Source organism: Pteropus alecto, unplaced genomic scaffold, assembly GCF_000325575.1.
Source record: "Pteropus alecto unplaced genomic scaffold, ASM32557v1 scaffold39, whole genome shotgun sequence".
Classification (NCBI taxonomy): domain Eukaryota; kingdom Metazoa; phylum Chordata; class Mammalia; order Chiroptera; family Pteropodidae; genus Pteropus; species Pteropus alecto.
The window spans coordinates 6,340,127-6,360,551 of NW_006443568.1; the positions used below are offsets into that span (position 1 = coordinate 6,340,127).

General features: G+C 51.7%; 1 long non-coding RNA gene across 1 annotated transcript in view; it reads left to right on the forward strand.

Moving 5' to 3' along the window:
* LOC112472952 overlaps positions 1-10,570 on the forward strand; it is a 23,400-nt gene extending 12,830 nt beyond the window's left edge. Inside the window, exons 2-4 of the long non-coding RNA XR_003043863.1 lie at positions 9,262-9,321; positions 10,272-10,372; positions 10,470-10,570. This is a non-coding gene — a long non-coding RNA (uncharacterized LOC112472952). The remainder of the gene's footprint in view (positions 1-9,261; positions 9,322-10,271; positions 10,373-10,469) is intronic.
* The last annotated feature ends 9,855 nt before the right edge of the window (positions 10,571-20,425 follow it).

Sequence of the window (20,425 nt, forward strand, 5' to 3'; positions counted from 1 at the left end):
AGAGAGGCGCCCAGGTTCCTCTCCTGCGTCTGTGTACAATGAGATCCAAAGAAGAGAGAGGCTTCTGTCCTCAAGTTCAAGTGTAAAAACCTTCTTTGTAGAAAGGAATTAGCCTTGGTTAAGATACTAGTAGGCCTCCAGGGGCAAATCTAAGCGGAGAGTAACTCTCTGGTATTTCTCAGGGTTTCAACGTTCCATATTCTTGGTCCTCAAACAGGAAAGACTGTTGCACCTCTGGTCCTTATCCAGGTACAGTTTGCATTCACTGTGGTGATGACTTTATTCCAAGTGAGACGTTACCTTAGCAACCAACTTTCCAACTCACTCAATTAACCCACTTCCTCTCTGTAATCAATACTCATTAGGGCCGAATCACTCCTTTGCTTTGCCTGGTAGTTAACCACTCATTCAGGTCAATCTGTTTTATAAAGGTAACAGTCTTTTCTCCCTTCTGAACATGGAAACCCATTTGAACCCAACAGAACCCCTGTCCCTGGGGCCTCTGAGGCTGTCATTCTACCTTGGGCTCAGGCAAGAAGTACCGGCTGGTGATCTCAGTGGAGTTGGCAGCGGAGCCTCCATGGTGACTTTTGCTAACTGGGGCCTCGGCCACAGCAGAACTGGCAAGAAGAAAGATGGCATCTGCCATTTGGAATCAGAGAGACAGCTCCTGCATGCACGCACGGCTCCTGGGAGGCTCCAAGAGAGAAATACTAGTATGTGATGGTTAATATAGACTGATATGGTTTGAGAACAGAGAGAAAAAATTATTATTAAAACCCCAAGCAGTCTGTAAGACTTCCAGCTTCGGTTCTAAGGCTGGGCACAGGGTGGCTGTGGCGTTAAGTCATATCATGGGGAGATAAAATTCTAGACGACTTCGTTTGCTGCACAGAGCCCAGTGCAGGAGAGAGAGGAGGACACTGGACATTAGAATGTCTCTGCCCACTTCCTGACCTGCTGCTCGGCAGGGGACCTGTAGTGGATGGCTCTTCTGGGCACAGAGATGCTAGTAGGCCTCCAGGGGCAAATCTAAGAGGAGAGTAACTTGTTCTAACACAATGAGGGGAATGGAATTTTGTGAATGGTCCTGAGGAAGGGGAGACCTTCCTTAGGAAGGCAGAGTCCGAGGCGGAGAGGCTGAGCAACACGGTGGTGTGCAGACTTCAGGAAAGTCTGCTGTGTGCTGCGCTCAAGCCTCTTGCAAGTGGTGCTGGGGGCAGATGGTGAGGAGGAAGCGAGAAAAGGGGCCGGTTCTGCCCTGGGCAATGTGATGCTGTCAGGAATAGCACTGCTGGATGGCAGATGACCCACAAAAGGAAGCATTTAATTAATTCATTGAAAACATTGTTCTAAGCACGGGATAGAGGTACGAGATGAAGAAACAAGAGCCCTGTTCTCAAGGGGCTCGCCTTCTAGGGCCAGATAACAGGCTGAGAAATAAACAAATAAACACTTCAGGTGTGCAGAGGGCTGTGAAGAACATAAATCGGAGAGACACTCGGAGGGTGGCACCTTCGGATGGCGGGGTTAGGGGGACCTCTCTAAGGGGCTGACGTTGGAGCTGAGAGCTGAAGGATGAGGGGCCGGCTGGTGAGGAGCCAGGAAAGAATGCTCCAGAAAGAGGGAAGAAAAGTGCCAACGCCTGTCCCCAAGCTCCAGAATCCCCTGCCCGCCTTGCCATGCATTCCTTCCCTCGACCGTTCAACCAGAAATGAGCATTCTGTGCTCTGGGTGTCCTCACATCTGACCCCAGTCCCTCCTCAGGGTCTTTGGCTTCTGATACCGATCCTGTTAGGTTTCCGGCCCTTAAAAACACTCAGTTTTACCGATCCTCATACTAAAAATGCCAACACAATTATGCGATACCATTTTCATCTTGGATATTTGGGAGATGAAAAAAAAAAAAAACTGGAGAGAGTCCAGTGAAAACATGTCTCATATGTTGTAGGTGGGACTGCAAAATGTTAACCGCTTTGAAAGCGACTTGAAAATATTGGTCAAAAGCCATATATAATGTTACACCTCTGGAACCAATAATCTTATGTGAGGGTCGGTCTCGGGAAATAACGTAAACTATGGCAAAGATTTGTGCACACCTTAAATGTTAGTCCAGTGTTATTTATAAGGGAGCAAAACTGAAAACTGCTTCACCGTGCAAGGACCAGTAAAAGGTTAATTGTGTCGGATCAACCCATGGGATATGGGGCGACCGTTAGAGCTGATCAGTGAAAGCGAATCTTGGTTCCAGTTGCTGCTGTGTGACCTTGGGCCAGTTCCTCAACCTCTCTGGGCCTCTGTTTTCTCATTGATAGAACGGGGATGTCATTTATCTCCTTTTTTTCTTCAGCACAGAAGAGTCATTTCTATGAGGATTTTTAATAGGCAAGAAGTAGGATAGCCTCATTAACTTTCTTTGATACTCAGTGAAGGTGGTGAGGTTTAAAATGAGGTCAATATTCAATGAATGACAGCCGCTTTTCTTCAGGGTGGAGGAAATTTCCAGAAATTGGGTGCCCACCATGTGATAGTGCATGGCCTTGGGCCTCAGTTTCCTTCACCGGCAAAGGGAGCTAATAGCAGCACTTTCTCTAAGCGTTGGGGGGTGGGGGGGAAGGTCGAAGGAGCGTTCTCTACGGTGACTATTGGCAGCGCAGCACACATGAGCTATTACTTTCATTAATCTCCTTACTGAAGAGGGTCCTCTGCGCTCCAGGAATTGTACACTGAGCCTCCCAGGTCAGGGCCGGCAGGCAAGGAGAGGGCTCTGCAGAGCTGGGGAGAGAGGGAAGGGCTGGGGACACCCCCAGGGGAGGTGATGTTCGCGCGGGGAGGAAAGACGGCGAGGCCCCTGGAAGGGCCCGAGGCCGGCGGGGAGGCGAGGGCTCTGGGTTCTCCACTCCGCGTCGCCGCTGCAGGCGGAAGGCCAAGTCGCTAATGAACAAGTTGGCGGCCCTCCGGGGCCCTCCCCCGGGAGCCCTTGGGACTCGCTGGACTCACTTTAACCACCGGAGAGGTCCCGGTAGGCAGTGGGGTGGGAGATGCGTTCACCTGACCCGCTGCCCAGTCCCCAGCAGGCACCGCAAGGGGTGCGGGGAGGTGTTCCAGGGGAGTCCCCCAGGCTTGGATTCCGGGTATCCCACCTTCTGCACCTGGCGGGACTTTGGGCCTGGTCTCTCCATTATTTACCCATAACCGACCTCACCCCTAACCTGCCGCTGGGCTTGGGGTCAGTCTGCCCATGTTCTAATCCTGGCCCAGCCTCTTACTAAGCTGTGTGATTTCGGGAAGGTAACCTAAGCTATCCGTACCTCAGTTTCCCCTGTAAATGGTCTAACATAACACCCATGTAGGGTCGTTGTGAAATTAAATGTTAGAACAAGTAAAGGGCTTAGAACCTGCACACAGTAAGTGCTGGGTCAATGTTGGTTGTTGTTAGCTGAACTGGCACCTTGAGGCATTTACATTACCTTAGGGGTGAGAGTGGTTTGGGAGAAGGTACTAGGTCTGCTGCTGAAAGCAGTGGTTTGAGCCCCTGCTCTGTCATTTACTATGTATGTGAGCTTGGGCAGACCATTTCAGCTTTTGGAGCCTCAGTTTCCACATCTGTAAAATGGGAGAATCTCCGCCTTAGATGATGATTATGCAGATTAGTAATAAAACATCAGTTCCCAGCTGGGGAGCTAGCATGGTGCTACCTGGCTGTGCTGGACTTAAGCTCACAATATTTACAATCTGCTTAGGGTCCCACAGCCAGGAACCCAGGTAGCAGGGTTGGAAACGGGGCCTCTTTGGTTCTACGTGGCTTCTCCCAGCAAAGGAGTTATCTGTCAATGTGTTTTGGGGAGATGGAGGAGAGCCTGGCTGACCTTTGTAGTGAGGCGGGGTGGGCAGTGGTTATGAACTCGGCGAAGGGCAGATCAGACCTGAGTTCTCCTCTCTGCTGGACCCCTTGGGTGACCTGAATGGCTTTGGAGAGTCGCTTGGCACTGAGCCCAATGTCCTCATCTGTAGGGTGGACATTATAGTACTTGACTTCACGAGGTGGTTGTGAGGCTTGAATAAGATGCCTCGTGCAGAGCACCTGGCACAGAGCCTGTCTCATAGGCGTGCTTACTAAATGGTGGCTTACGTCAGAGCTTGTTAAGTGCTTATGTGTTCATTTAGCCGCCCACTATCAGTTGATGCTGACAGATGTGTTGGGCCCCGGAATTTGGACACAATCCCCTCCCTCGGGAGGTCCCCGGTCTTATAAGGGAGTAAACAACGAAATTATAAATGGCAAATGTTAGTCCAGGGCTCTGAGGGAGCCACTCCTGATAGGGGATGGAGGGGGCAGGAAGTGCACCCCAAACCAGAGGATAGGTTATCTTGGCTGCAGTCCACTGGAGACACAGGAGTTTATGAGAGAGACAAGGGGACTAGGTGAGGGCACTCCCGGCAGAAGGACCAGCATGGGCAAAGGTGTGGAGGTGTGAACCATCAGAACGTGTATGAAGCACAGCTAGAAAATTCAGCATGGTAGGAGCAGGGGCAGGCTGGCGAGGGGCACATCGTGGATGGCCTTGATGCCAGCAAGGTACTTGTATTTTATCTCAGGGAGCCTTTGAAAGCTGAGGGTTGAGATAGGGTGAGGGGGCATGATAGATAACTCCGCTCTCAACCCAAACAGGTAACACCCAGCCCTCACCCGGAGACTGCAACATGCCTAGCATTTGACAGGCTTTAATAATCCTCAGAACAACCCACTATCTCAGGTAGGCCCTATGATGATCACTATTTGAGGCTCAGAGAGGTTAAAGAAGTGGCTCTGGGTCACACAGCCATCAAAAGGCAGGAAGGGGATTTGAAGCAAGCTGGCCAGCTCCAGCATCCACTCGCCTAACCACTTTCCCTTCCTGCCTCCTTATGTGATCATCTTTGAATACCAGCCCTAACGGGGTGAATCCAAGAATCCTACGTATCCCTCCCCTCTGTCACTGCCCCATCCCTGCTCAGTACTTGGGTTTTTACTCTTAGGCTGACTGACGATGCAGCTATAATGGAGCGCCTTAGCTGCCAGCGTGTGGGGGAGGGGAGCAATTTCTCAGAAATCCAATAAGCCTGAGTGAGTGACTCAGTGTTCAGTGTGCTGGCGGCCCCCCTCCCAACCCCCAGCCTCAGCTCTGGTCCTGGCTGACTGGGGTCATGGTCACCCCCACCCTCACCCCATCCTGCCTCTGCCCCTTCTTCTTGGCAGGGGCCTTGGGAGCTTCGAGTCAGAACACTGCACCCCCATCCCCTAACGCCTCCCCGTCCCCTTCCTTCCCTCTGTCCCACCTCACATGCAGCCAGCCTCCTTGGTCTCTTCCCCTTGTCCTGTTCCTGCTCCATCCTCCTAGACACTGCCGCCTGGATCATTTTTCTCAAAGACAAATTAGGTCTTGTCTCTCTCCTGCCCCCTGTTGCCCCAGGCGAGGGTCTCAATCCCCCAGACAGACCAAAAAGGCGGTTTATCATCACTTTCCTTTCTAACTCCGAGTTTCAAACTTCCACAGACACAACCAGCTCTTCATTGAGGATCTTGTGTCTCCAAGAGCCTCTGAGCTTCTGTAACTGTTGATCCCCTGGCCAGGCATGTCTTTCCTCTCTCATCCTTATAGTGAAATCCTACTTATCCTTCAATGCCCCTCCTCCAGCAGCCTTCCCTGATTTCCCCAAGCAGGGCTAGTTGCTCCTTTCCCTATGTGTCCCTCCAGCACCTCATTCAGCCAGGTATTAGCAGTGATCCCACTGTATGACAATCATTTAGTTAGTTGTCTCTTCCTCCCATCAGACTTTGAAAACTCCTCAGTAATATCCAAATAGCTGCCACCACTGAGCTCTTACTACGTGTGGGTATTGTGCTAAGGCTGTATCTGCATGATTTAGTGTTTTCCCATCAACCCTGGAATCAGGTGCCACATTTATCCCCATTTTATAGATGAAAAATAGAAGCACTGACAGGTGGAGTGACTTAGCCAAGGTCATACAGCACTGAAGTGGCACAGCTGGTCTCTCTGCAGAGTGAGTGTCTTAACCAGCCCTCTCTGCTGCCTCCTTCTTCCCAGCAGAGCCCAGCGTGGATCGGCTGTGCTCAGAAACTTGCTGAATGAATGAATAAACAAATGAATAAATGAGTAAATGGGAGGTCTCCCACGGTTGGGTCTCTAGATCAGCCTTGGGAGGTTCAAGGGAAGGGAACTACTGAGTTCCTAAATGTGCCACGAGTCCCCCTGGCAGCCCTGGGACCTTGAAACTTATTATCTCATTTTACAGATGAGGAAACCAAGGCTTAGCGCTATTAAAGGACCCTCCCAAACCCAGAGAGAGTCAGTGGCAGAGCCAGGATCTGTGTGATTCAGAGCCCAGTGTAGGACAAAGGTCTGAGGACCCCTACACTTCCGGAGAGGGGAGAATGGCTCCTTTCGGTTTCATCCACGCTCCCCTCCTTGGCTGAGAATCGCAGAAAACCAAAGTGAAGCCAGGGTTTGGGGTCTTGGCCTTGACTCTGGTTGTCAGGGGCTTGAGCAGGGTCATCACATTTTCAGGATGAGAGTCTAGCTGAGGCTTGGCCAGGAGAGGCTGGAGGGTGGGAGAAGGTGAGTTTAAGTAACAGTGAAGAGCTTGGGCTGTGGAAATAAACAGCCCTGGGTTTGAATCCTGCCTCTGCTACCTGTTAGCTGTGTGATGCTGGGCAATCATTTAACCTCTGGTAAATGATTCCCTCCTGTAAAATGGAGGGAATCTGCCTTATTTTCGGTTTAGGAGAGCATCGCAAGTATTGTATCTAAAGTGCTCCGCACACAGTAAGCACTTTTTAAATGTTAGCTTTATCAGTGGGATCAGAATTAGGCTCATCTGGAACGTGAGTTGGGTCGAGAATCAGGATAGAACTAGTGAGAAACTCGGACCGCGGCTGCGCATTTGCTCAGGGCTTGTCCACATTTGTCTGCGTCTTGGGGTCACCCAGAGGACGCTGCTGGGGGCTCAGATTGGGGGTGAGCTCCGAGTCGGCGTTTGGGTAACAGCAGAACAGAGCGTAAGACAGGTCAGAGTTCCAGTCCTGCTTCTTCCACTTATTTGCCGGGTGACCTCAGGCAATTTACTTGCCCTCTTTAAGCTTCGCTTATCTCTTCTGTCACATGAGGCGGTTATTAAGTGCCCCAAAGAGTTTGGTAAGAATTTAATAAGATTGTTACGTGTCCGCCCAGTGTCAGTCTTTTAAATCTCAATAAGTGTTTCATTTTTTAAAATGGTTTCCTCCCCAGGGGTTTTCCATCTCATGTCATTTGTTTTTGGAGAACAACAAGGGCCGGTTGTAGCTGGCTTCCTTCCACCCATCCCTTCATCCACCAAGGTGCAGTTCACGTCCAGGGCCAGACCTGCAAGGCCACTGAGGACCCAGTAAAAGCAGCTCCAGGAGAGGTCGCGCCCAGAGGGGTGGGGACAGGCTTCAAGGGGGAGTGCGCGTGCAAAGGCACAGAGGCCTGGTCCTACGACTGTGCGGAGCTCTACGGAAACGAGAGCGGGACAGCGGTACAAGGAAGGACTCCCGTTTTCAGGGTACTTTTAGGGCCTCAGCGCCTCCATCTCCCGTAAACGAGGCGTGCGCGCCCCCTGCTGGACCCTGCTGGCTGTCCTGCTGACTGCACCTTCAGCTTTAGAGAGGGACCCAGTCACTGGGTCTGGGAACCAAATGTCCATAAAAGGTGGAGTATCTAAACTGGGAGAACGCTTAGAGCTCATCCACTCACCTCTCACCGATGGAGACAGGGGGCCCGGTGTGGGGCTGGGAGCTTGCACAGAGCGGGAATTTGGGGTCCTGAGTCCAAGACTGGGTTCTGTCAGCACCTGGGGTGGGGAGGTGAGCTCCTCCCCAAGGAGAGTCCTTGCAGCTGAGCTCCAGCTTGTGGGAGGTGGGGATGCAGGGTGATCTTGGAGAGCAGAGGGAGTTTCAGATTCTCAGCCTCTGGCCCCATCTGGCTGGCTCAGTTGTGGGATTTCCTGTTTTGTCTTGGAGCAGCGTCATTGCAACCTGATAGCCATGAAATGGGAACTCGAGGGGTGTGTGTGTGTGTGTGTGTGTGTGTGTGTGTGTGTGTGTAAGGGGGATGTTGGTGTCTGACAGCAGGTCTGGGTTGGTGACATCACTGTACCAATGCTCTGGTCTTGCTTTAAATTAGTTTGCAACCTCCTCCCTCCCCCCGCCCCCCTTGAAGTCCCCAGGAGCTGCCACCTCTTGATTCTCCTGAGTCTTGATTCTCCTGTATAAGGTGGTGGCAGTGCAGTGAGGGACACGAGAGCAGGAAAGATTCTTGTCTTTAGAGCCAGGGTAGAAGACAGGGATGGATGTGAGAGCGAGGATGGGCTTTGCAGTAGATCAGAAGTGGGGAGGGTGGGAGAGATGAGAGTTGAGGTGCTTCCAGTCTTCTGGCCCGGGTGATGCGTTGTACCCCTCAATGAGATGAGGAGCACCTGCCACAGCTACCTGGTGTCTGGAAGCTCATTACCTATGGAGAGCACCGTTTCCTCCTGACCGTCTCTTGCCCTTGCCCTAGCCCTTCTTGGCTGGGCTGCTGTGTACATGTGTGTGTACGTGTGCATGTGCATCTGTGCATAGGAATCTGTGTGTGTGTGTGTGTGTGTGTGTGTGTGCATGTGTGCGTGTGCTTGTGTACGTGTGCGCGCTGGGGATGTCTGTGTTCATGGGCTGGAAGCTAGGTGTTACCAGGAATAGGAGCCTTAAGAGTCTTATTGCCCCAGGAAGAGGACTCCCTGGGCTGAGAAATGACCCTTTGGTCCCTACTCTGATCATAGCAAGGCCAAGGGACTTGGTTTATTTCCTGACAGGGTGCGTGGAGACAGCCTGGCTTAGAGTTCGGTTTGGAGTTCTAGGCCTGCTCCCATCTCCATCAGTAGGGTGGCCTCGGGCAAGTCCCTGCCACTCTCTGAACCACAGTGTCCTCACCTGACAAATAAGGATAGTGAGCTGTAGCTCACAGGTGCCTGGGGAGGATGAAATGAGTTACTATCGCCCTCTGGGCCTCAGTTTCCTCATCTGTCACATGGGGCTAAGTGGAGCGACATCCCAGCTGGTTTGAGGAGTCAGTGAGGTCAAGTGCATGCATCACGCCAGGAGTCGTCGATAGCAGTAATGATGGGTGCTAGTTATTAAGCACTTACTGTGAGCCAGCTGCTGCTCTAAGGTTCCTACTTATTTAATTTATTTTGTCTTTACAGTCATCCTGAGGAAGGAACTATTATCCCATTCTACAGCTGAAGAAACTGAGGGTCAGAGAAGTAAGTCACGTGTCCAGTGATGACCTTGTCTCCCCAGTAAGGGCTATAGATGCAGGAGCTTTGGGGCCATGGCCAAGTTCTCTCTTCGGCATCTCCCTGGTGCTCAGGAAGCACTGGGACTCTGGTGACTTGAGCCCTAATTCCAGCTCTGCCACTGACTTGCTGTGTGGCCCTGGGTGGGATTTTGGCTCCTCTAGAGCCCCAATCCCCCATGTGCGTCATGAGGGCACAGGACCAGGTCAGGGGGTGCAAACGCCAGTGGTCCCAGGGCTGGACAGGGAACAGGGGAGGGCTAGGGTGGGTGAGCCAGGCAGTGGCTACTCAGCTCTGGCTGGTGGTTACCAGGCGGGAATGAGAGCCTAGGGTTGCCAAATGTTTGAACTTTTCCAGAGAAGCAGAAAATTTGGATTTTGATGTGAAATTTGATTTTTAAATGTTGGCAATAATTTAAAAAGAAAGAAAGAAAGATGCCATGTGGGCCAAACAAAGCCCATTTGTGGGCTGCATTTGGGCTTGTGGATGTCATTTTGCAATCCATGGGCTACCCGATATCTAGGGGCCCCTTCCTGTCCTGGGGCCTTTGATAAAAATGACTCATACTGGTGAGTGCTTACTGTGCCCAGGGGCATGTGTGGTGTCATTTAACTCCTCAATTCTCTACTTCTCCTCCCTCATTCCTACCATGTAGTGTTATCCTACTAGGTAATATTATCAACTCCATTTGCTAGGTGGGCAACTGAGGTCCAGAGAGGTTAAGTAACTTGTCCAGGGTCACACAGCTAATAAATGGCAGAGCTGGAGGACAAAGCAGGGACCTCCTGCTCCAAAGCTTACCTGTGTAACCGCAATGCCATCCTGCCACAAAGACCCTAGTACTCTCATCCAGACTCCTGCCCACCAGGGCTCCCCTATCCTAGCTACCTAGGGACTCTGGCTTTTCCTCTCTCCAGGTCCCCTGGTGCCACAGGCTATGCTACAGACCTGCTGGCTTAATGAGAAATCTGCTGAAGCAGCACGGAGGCCAGGGATTACTCCAACAGCCCAGCTACAGGTGTGATGAAGTTTCTCCTCCCTTTCGGAAATCCTGGTGGGGAGCTGGCTAGTCCCTGTGTCATCAGAGCAGCTGTCGACTTTCCATATCTTTCCAGCAACTCCTGCTGCAGATGCCCTGGTGCACAGAGACCATGTGTGCATATGCTCAAGTGGGCACATGGCTCCATGCGGATGACTGGGTGTGAGGGTGAGTTACATGTGCATCTGTGTCCGAGCCCAGGGAGGCACGTCTGCAGGCGGGCTGTGGTGTCCACTGTGGGGGTGCCTGTCTGTGGGCACTGTCATCTGGGCAGTGCTGCTTGAGTGCATGGGTGTGCACGTGTTCATGGATGTGCCCACACGTGTGCCTGGATGTTTGGGGAAACATATAAACAACTGTGTGGCCATCGCTGGGATCCAGGCACTCCTTGAGTTGATACTCCCAGTTGATACTCCCATCCCAAGTGACTGTGATTCCAGCCTCTGTCACAGACATTAGGACTTGAGTTCTCCTTGAGTTTTGATCTTGATCCTGTTCCAGGTCCGTGAATTTAAGAAGCAGTAGCAGCAGGAAGGGTTGTGGTCTGGAATTTGGAAGAACTCCAGGTAGACTTCCCTGGCACCTGGGACTCAGACCCTTGGGCAAGTGGCATGAAGGCCACTTCCAATGGCAAAGGTGGGGAACAGCAATGAAAGCAGCCACCATTTATTGAGTATTTACAGGTGCTTTAGAGAAATGTTTTTATTTAAGGGCCACACAACCCTATAAAGCTGGTGTGATCGTCCTCATTTTGTAGATAAAGGTACTGAGGCTCAGAGGCAGGCAGTGAGATACCCAGGCTCACAGAGCTAGTGCATAGCAGAGCTGGATTCGAATCCAGGTCTGCTCTCTCTAAAACCATGTTCTTTTCCTCCGCTAGGCCGTTGTCTGGATCATCGGTGACTTGTTGCCGGGGCCGGGACCTCCTCCAGAGGGCTCTCCTTGGGACATCTCTTTGTATTTCAAAGGTCCCTTCCCACCTGGAGGTGGATATCACCTACACCCCAGGTATTCCTGGCAATTGGAAACTAAGGTGGTCTGAGCTGGACAGGCCTTTGCAGGTCATCTTATCTAGTGCCCTTAGCTTATGGCTGGGTGTGGGGCCCTCCAATGGTGGAGACCTGCCCAGAGTTACGCACCGACCCTATGGCAGTTGTGAGTGCAGCTCCGCTGACTTGGTTGGTTGACTATTAGTGGAACTAGCAGGCCTGGTCCCTCTCAGGCATATGTTGGGGTTTGGGACCCACCCCTCCTCATGGTCTCTATTCTCCAGGCTGTCTTGCTTTTCATATTGGCAGAGTGTGGGGTCCTGATCTAATCTTGGCCACACCTGCCTGGTGAGGCCTCAACTTCCTTCAGTTCTAACTGTAACCAGTGGGCTTCAAGGGGACTTTGATCATAGTTTCCCTTCTTAAAACCCTTGCTGTACCTGCTGCCAATCTAGCAGGTGGCTCATATGAGCCAGAGTGGGCTTTGGAGCCATACAGGGGACTGGAGGTCAATCCTGGCTCTGCCGCTTATTTGCTATGTCACCTTGGGCAAATCGCTTTGCCTCTCTGAGCCTCAGTTTCTTTGTCTGTAAAATGGGGCTAGTAAGGGGACCTACTTCATAAGGGTACTAATGTAATGGAAGAGTGCTGGTTATAATGGTGCTAACGACAGCTTCCAGACTTTGAGTGTTTGCCTTGTGCCGGATGCTGTTATCCCATTTAATCTTCCCAGCAGCTTTATGAGGCAGTTGCTGCTATTATTCCCATTCTACAGAGGAGGAAACTGAGGTTTGGAGGGGTTAAATGGTTTGCCGAAGGTCTTCCACTAGTCCGTGGTAGTCCTGGATTCCAGCCCAGGTCTGTCTGACTCCAGAGCCCAGAATGCTTAACCCGGGAGGGTTATTCGAGATATTTGACAATCACCCGGCCTGGGCCCAGAGCCATCAGAATAGATGCCTGCCATAAATCAACAAGCTGTATGTTCTCCCCGCTCCGTCTTATCCATTACACAGTCGACTGTGTTAAATGGGATTAATCCAGGAAATGAGATTACAGATGTCAAGCAGCTTGGAGAACCATGAAGCACTCCACGGCCTTGGTTTTTATTTTTTCTTATGCTGCGAGGAAGGAGGCCTGCGAATCAGGAGACCTGGGCTTCACTCCTGGCCCTGCCGTGAATGACCTTTGGTGAGTACCGGAAAAAAAGCTTCCGGTGTCATAAATGAATAAGGATTGAACCTGCGTGGGAGCTGGCGCTCAGTTAGCATTGGTTGGGCCTACCCATGTGGTAATCACAGAGGGTCCGTCGCAGCAGAACCCGAAGGCCTTCAGCTTGGCTACAGTTTGTTATCTCACTCAATTAAGGGATGGCAGGCTAGAGTTTTAAAGAAACAACTTGAATTACATTGTACACATTTAATCTGTACAACGTGAAGTACTCGATCTGGTGAGTTTTGACAGATGTATCCCCGGGTGACAGTACCAACCACCACAGTCAATGGCTAATATTTCAATCACTTTTCAAAGTTTCCTCCTTCCTCTTAGCCACCCATCCCTCCCTCCACTCCCATCCTTCAGCAAACACTGATCTGTTTTTTTTGTCACGATAGATCACTTTGCCTTTTCTAGAAGTTTATATAAATGAAATCACACAGTACATAGACTTTGTGTCTAGCTTCCTTCACTCTGCATAATCTTTTTGAGGTTCATTTATTTTGTCCTGCGTTGATTTTCATTGCTGGATAGTATTCTGTGCTGTGGATAGGCTACCATTTATTTTCCATGCACCTGTGGATGAACGTTTGGGTTGTTTCCAGCCTTTGACTATTATAAATAGTCAAAGGAACACTGATGTCCAAGTCTCTGTGTGGACATATATTTTTGTTTCTCTTGGATGAATACCTAGTAATGCAAGGCTGGGTCATGGGGACTATTTCTCAAGGTGACTGTACTGTTCACATCCCCACCGACAGGGCAGGGGGGTTCCAGTTGCTCCAAAGCCTCACCAACACTTGGTCTGGTTGGTCTTTTTAATTCTGGCCATCCGAATAGGTGTGTACTGGTATTCAATATGGCTCCTGCTGCAGTTTTGGAAAATGAATAGTTTCTGAGGGCCCATGCTGTGCTGGGAATTGCTGACCTGGACAATGCAGAGGGGTGATCATTGGGCCATGGCGGAGAGGGTCCTGATTTCTTTTGTGAGGCACCAGAGGGCAGAACCGAGGCCAAGTGGGGGGCCTACAGGGAGTCAGATGTTTGTCTCAAGTTTTTAAGGAACTTCCTGTGTATCAGAGCTGTCTTGTTATGGAGTGGATTCCCGAGGGAGGAGCGAGGCCACCGCTGCTGGGAGTGGTAAGCCTTTGAGTGCCTGGTGGAGATGTGTGGACAAGGGATTCCAGCCTCAGTTGGGATTTGGACCATTATGGTTCGAAGGACCATAAATGATGAAAGCTTCGCTGGTAGCATTAATGTAAATATCTGCATCTTGCTGGCTCCGAGCCCCCACCTTTTCCCACAAGAACCCCACATCCTGGGTGAGTTCCTCTCCCCTCGCAAGTATGTGGGTGAATCCTCTGTGCAGATGAATTGGAGGAGGCAGCCACCTGCATTGTCCTCTGTCCCCATCAGTCACCACTGCTGTCACTGCCTTCGACTTCTCCATCACGGCCCTGTCCCACCCAGTCCTACCTCCCTCGACCTCCAGGTTCTCGGTCCTTTAGTCACCAGAGGAACTCATTGTGGTAAACAAGGGGAAGAATGCTTCTCAAGGTGGGGTCCCCCAGCAGGGCTGCTTACGCCATCTTACAGGGCAGCCCCCTCTGCTCACGCTCAGCCCCCTCCCCCTGGGGCTGGTGGCTGGACTGCAGCAGGTCCAGGAACCAGTGGGCAGGATGTATCCAGAACCAAGACTCTCTCCATCCTGGGTCCCCTGCTGCCGAGTCTGGCTTGCCACCCCACCCTCTGCATTCTCTTACAAAGTTTCTCCTTTGGCTCCTGACAGTTCTTCTTGGCTTCCATTAGGTACCTGCCTCTAGTCCGCCATTTGTGTCTTATGTGTGTCTGAACCCATGTGTGCTTGGTTCTGCCACCATCGCGTGACCTGGTGGTTGCTCATGGATAACCGTGTGCTGAGTATCACTCAACCCCATGTGCTAGATGTGTCTAGTTAGGCCCTGTATTACCCAGTAGAAGTAATCAGAGCTCAACCTCATGTGCTAGATGTGTCTAGTCCCAGCTCTGGCCCAGTTAGGCCCTGTATTACCCAGTAGAAGTAATCAGAAGCAAGTTATTTTACAAAGAAGGCTTTCTTTTGGACTATGTTCTCCCTTGCTTGATTTGCATATTAAAAAGTCATGCACTATTGAAACCATTGTTATAGAATAAAATTTTCCATGTACATGTATTAGCCAGCCTTGAAAGTGGTCCCCAGGGACCCGTCCTCCTGGTGGTTCGCGCCCATGTGTCCTCCCCCGCTACGCTGTGCCAGGGTTGGTCTGTGAACCAATAAGATAGGAAAGAACTGTGGGGGTATCGCTTCCTAGAATAGGGTAGAGAAGACTGCAGTTTTCCTCTCGGTCATTTTCTCTCTTTCTCTTAGATCATTTACTCTGGGAAGGTCAGCTATCCTGTCACGAGCAGCCCGATGGAGAGAGGCCTGCATGGGGAGGAACTGTAGCCTCCAGCCAGTGGCCACAAGAAACTGTAGCATCCTGCCAGCAGCCAAGTGCGTGATCTACAGTGGGCCCTTCAGCCAAGGATCCTGTCCAGCCATCAGAAGGCTAAAGCCCGGGTTGACATCTCGACTTGAAGGTCATGAGAGACCCTCCCTTCCTGACCTTCAGAAACTGTGTGAGATAATAAGTGCTGCTTTCAACCACTAAATGTTGGGAGTAGATATTTGTTATGGAGCAGTGAATAACTCATATGCGCTGCCTGAGGACCTGGCAGGTTGTGTATCTCCCAGTCATGCTGCTTGCTGGCAGTTGAATTCTGGGAAATTCCTCTGATGTTTAAAGTAATTCTCTTTTTGACTCGAGCTTCCTCAAGTTGCTGCTTTTTCCAATCAAATCGTGTTAAGTCAATAATCTTTGTAGGCACCATTTTTGAACAGACACAGAACATTCCATTGAGTGGACCTGGCTTAATCTACACGACCATTCTCCTCTGGTCGGGTATTATTTCTGTTTTCTCTCTCCGTTACAAACAATGCCACGATGAATGTCTTCAACGCTCGAAGCGTTTTTGTTTTCACATCTCCAGCGATATCTTCAAGAGGTCTTCCCAGAAGTAGGATGAGTGGGCCAAAATATGTGGACCGCGATAAGCGATAAACATGTCCTGCTAAATAACTTCCCATAAAAATGGCACCGGCACTCCCACCAGCAGTGGATGTAATTTTTCATCTCGCCTGCCTTCCCCAGCATTAGATTTCTCTCACTTGGGGTTGCATCCTCCTATCATTTATTGGGGCCCTGTGGGCTTGGCTCTGTGCTTCATGCTGGGGGACACGGTACCCAGATGTCACACTGTTTAAGCAGCAGCCATGTTGTGCCAGCCCCTCTAGGGTCTAAACAAGTCAGGAGAGATCTATGTCGTTGCTTTTATTTAAAATGAAGTAGATTCTAAACACCACTTAAAAATACATTAATAATGGTGTTGGCATGTTATTCATCTCGAAGAAATGACAGATGTTTCCCTCAGCAAAATGCTGAAATGGGAGAGTGGTTTAGGGAGTTAGGCGATTGATTGCTTTCTGTCAAGAGGCCCGTTACCTCTCGCCTGGACGACCCCATTGCTGAACCTCTGCCTCCAGCTCCCGCACCATGGCCCAACCCGTCCCCCACCCCAATGTCTAGTTAATCTTGCTGCTGTGGTTTGAGGAAGTGGCGTGGGTGCTGGGCTTGGCGTCAGGTGGCCAGGGTTCTGGTCTGGGTTCTGGTCCGAGCTCCTGGGTGAGGTGGACCTCTGCTTTCCTTTCCCCCTTTTCTCAGATCAGCACTCCGATTTTCTTTTGGGGTCCCGCCTGGCCTCTTTCTCAGTCTTGGGGCATCATGTGGGACTGACACTGCCCTCCTCACCTCACCGCTGCTCCAGAGGAGGCGTATTACATTCAGGCTTGGCCACTTAGAGGTCTGCAGACCTCTGGCCCAGGGATTGGCTCAAGGGGCGTCCATGTCCTACGCTGAGCCAGCCATGGTTTGAGGCCTGGATCCAACTTTGCCTGAAGTTCACCCTTCGACATTCTAGTTATGGGAGCCAGATCCTCCTCCTCCTTCTTTTTCTTCAAGTCCATGTGAATTGGATGCTTGTTACTTGTAAACAAAAGAGTTGTGACCGATATACAGCGTGACCTTGAATAAGACCTTTCTCTTTGGCGGCTTCGGTTGCCCCCTCTGAAAAGCGAAAGTGTTGGATTTTCTGACAGCCTGGGAGGTTCAAGTCCCCAACTGGGTTTTGGGAACCCACACGTTGGGAGACTCACAGATGGACGTATTGGCTCAGGTAGAACCTTGGTCTTTGTGCAGACTCAACAGGAGAAACCTCAGTGGACATACTCTGCCCAGGCCTCCGAAAGGCTGCCCTGGAGCAAAGACAGTGACAGAGCAGACCCCTCTGGGGTAGGGGGAGACCCAGGGGGTGTTGGGGTTCCATAGTGTGGAGCACACTGACCAGCAGTGGCTCCCAAGTACCTTTAGGATTAAGTCATATCCCTTTAGGTGGGCGGAAGGCCAGGCTCCACATAGGGCTTAACGAATATTGATTGATTGAATGAAAGAATGAATGAATGAACAAATGCTCTTTATGACTAGGCTCTTGCCAAGCTCCCCAGCCCTAAACTCTGACCCTCTAACTCCTACCCTGCACCCCTCCACTCACGGCCTCCTTGAGCTGCCATGTTCTTTTATGCCTCAGTGGTATGCACGCTGCTTCTCCCGCCTGGCATTCCTTCCTGCCACCCACCTGGCCGACTCTCGCTTCTGCTTTAACACTCAGCTCATTCATTCACTGATTCAGCAAGTATTTCCGGAGTCCCTACTATGTGTGGGTTCTATTCTAGGTGCCCGTATCGGCCCAAACAGGCGAAGTTTTGTTCTCATGTGGCTTATTCCTTGGGGCAGGGGTGGGGGTGGGGGTGAGGGTGGGGAGGAATTAGAGGATGTCAGAGGGTGATAAATGCCATGGAGAAAATTCAGCAGCTGGGAGGTGGAGGTGTTGATGGGGCACCGCTGTTTATGTTTTTGATGGAGGGTGACCAGGAAAGGTTACCCTGATCAGTGACATTTAAGCTGAGATCGGAAGGAGGGGAGGGAGTGTAGATGTGCTAGAAGGGTAGTCTGGGTGGTGGGAACAGAAATTGCAAAGAAACTTAGTGGGTGGCTGGGGGGAGTGAGCTCGGGATGTTTTAGAAATGGTGAGGAGACCCCTTTGCTGGAGTAAGGGACCGAGGCGAAGGTCAGAGGGTAAGAGCAGAGGGTAGGAAGGGCAGCTGTGCAGGGCCATGTAGGCCACTCACTGGCCTCGTATCTGAGCGAGGGAGAGGGAGACCAGGGCAGAAGCCGGGAGAGGGGTTGGTTGGAAGGCTCTGGCAAAACTCCAGCGAGATGGCAATCCAGGGTGGAAGTGGTCAGATCCTGCATCCTATTTTGAGAGTGGAAGGGGCAGATGTGTCCTCGTGGGGTGCTGGAGACAGGGAGGGGGACGTGTGGTTATGTACAAGTTGGGAGGCTGTGGAGAGCAAGGGCGGCCTGGAGTTGGGGTTGGGCATGTTGACTTTGAGGTGCCCATTACTCAGCCACGTGACTCCTGGAAGCGAGGGGAGACATAGGAATTCAGGGTTCTGGGGGAAAGGTTGAGGCTAGAGGTATGAGTTTGGGCATCAGTCAGCAGAAAGAATGTGGCTAAAACCAGAGAGCCCTGTGGGGTCACTTGGGGAGGCAGCAGGGGTAGAGGAGATGGCCTCCTCCAATTGGAGAAGCGGGGGAAAGACCTGAGAGAGGCCGTCCCAGAAGTCAAAAAGGAGACAGGTGTGTTCCTCGTGTTCCTCATGTCCACGCTGCTGGCCAGCCACCTAAACGGAGGGCTGGGACTTGGCCGTTGGGCCCAGCCACAGGTACCTAGTTGGTGACCTTGACAAGAGCGACGGGGACAAAATCTAGTTGGAGCAGGTACCAGAGGGAAAGGGATGGGAAGGTTTGGAGACGGTGACGGAGAAGAGTTGGGGGTCAGGGGTCAGGAGTCAGAGAATGTGTCTTGGAGCAAAGCCTGAGTGAGAGAAGGGAGCTAGGGATGGGGACGTGGTGGAGTAAGGGAGGGGGCTGGGTGAGTTTGGGGAGCAAGGAGGAAGCAGAGGGGGAGGTGGCGGCGTCTCAGGCAGAGCTGTGTGGGGCCGGGGAGCAGCTAGCTGGTATTCAGTCTGGAGGGTGGTGAGAGGACGTTGAGAGCTTTATTTATTTATTTTTTAAATGCTCTCTGGCTCCAAAAGGGGAACTTTGGGGGCCTTTGACTCCGACCCTCCTGCTGAGTGCCTTCCTGCTGCCCCCTTATCTAGGGCCCCGAGCCTGTCTGCCCAGTGGGTCCTGGCCTCTGGCCTCACAGCCTCTGATCTCACCAGGCTGTGTGCGTGGGCCCCACTCGGCCACCCGGGCCGCGGAAGTTGGGGGCCAGCAGGCATGTCCTGGGCAAAGCTAGGGCCTCTCTGGCCGTGTGAGGGCCCTTTGTCTCTGGTGGCGCTACAGTTTGATCAGGCCCTACTGGGGCCGGAACTGGCCTCTGATACCCAGCAGACAAAGGGCCTCTTTGAGAGGCCAGGAAGTGAGCAGCTGGGATTTATCCGCCCAGGTTTTCGTGGGACCATCCGAGGGCCAAAGAGCTTGGAGCCCTGGGCTTTCCCAGACCTTGGTTACTATTACGTCACTGACACTATTATTGGATGGAGAAGACTCTCCTTCTGCATCTCATTGCTCAGCTCATAGTTACCCCCAGCCCCGCTTCCTGCCTCACGCCTAAGGGATCCATCTGGGGTCTCACCACCCAAGAGAGACCAAGGTATGAGTCAAAGTAGTGACAGAACTCACTATGTGCTTGCTAAAACCCATTGGAGCATTTTCCATGTATAGACTCAGTGAAGCCTCATAACAGCCCTGTGAAAGTGAGACTATTATTATCCCCATTTTACAGATGAGTAAATGAAGGCATAACAGGGTTAAGTAACTGGCCGAAGGTCACCTGTAAGAGGTAGGGCTGGGGCTTGGCCCCAGGCAGTGTCTAACTTGGGCTCATGTAAGATCGTGACTCTTAAACCCCCATGTTTTATAGAAGGCCCGAGACGGGGAGGCAGTTGTGCAGGTCACCCAGCCAGTTAGTGCAGCAGCTGGGACTAGAGCCCGGGGCCTGACTTCAAATCCCAGCTCCTGGATGTTACTCGTGTGACCTGGGGCAAGTCCCTTACCTCTTCTGAGGCTTTCCCTCACTCATGTTGGGGGCAATCACCCCCCTTTCACAGGATCATATGTGCTGCCTATGTGAAGTGAGGGGTGTGTGTGCTCAGCAGAGTCTGGCGCTGGGCACGGCCTCGAGGCAGCAGCATCTTTCCTGCCCCTGTCCTGCTCCCAGGTACCATGCTGATCACAGCTTAGGGGGTGACATGTTCCAAGACACTTATACCTCATTAGTGGCCTCTGGAACATCCCCTAAAGCCACAGCGTTTCATCAGGGTATCAGCCCGAGTCACCTGGGGAACTGTGTAAACACCCACGCTCTGAGTCCCACCCTGGAGATTCTGAGCCAGCCTCCTTCAAGCCTTTATAGCCAAAGGAATGCCTGACTGTGCAGGTGGTAGAGACTTGCAAGCCTAGAGTTGAGTGGGTGGGGTTTTTTCCCACACCCCAGCCCTGACTGAGAAGCAGCTCCCTCACCTGGTGGGCCAGCTAATTGAGTCTGCTACGCTTTGCACTTAATTAAAGGGGAAGGGAGTCAGTGGTGGGGGTGCTCAGGGAGCTAGGGGCTCAGGGAGCACCCTGCTCTGTCAGGAGTTGCTGTTCAA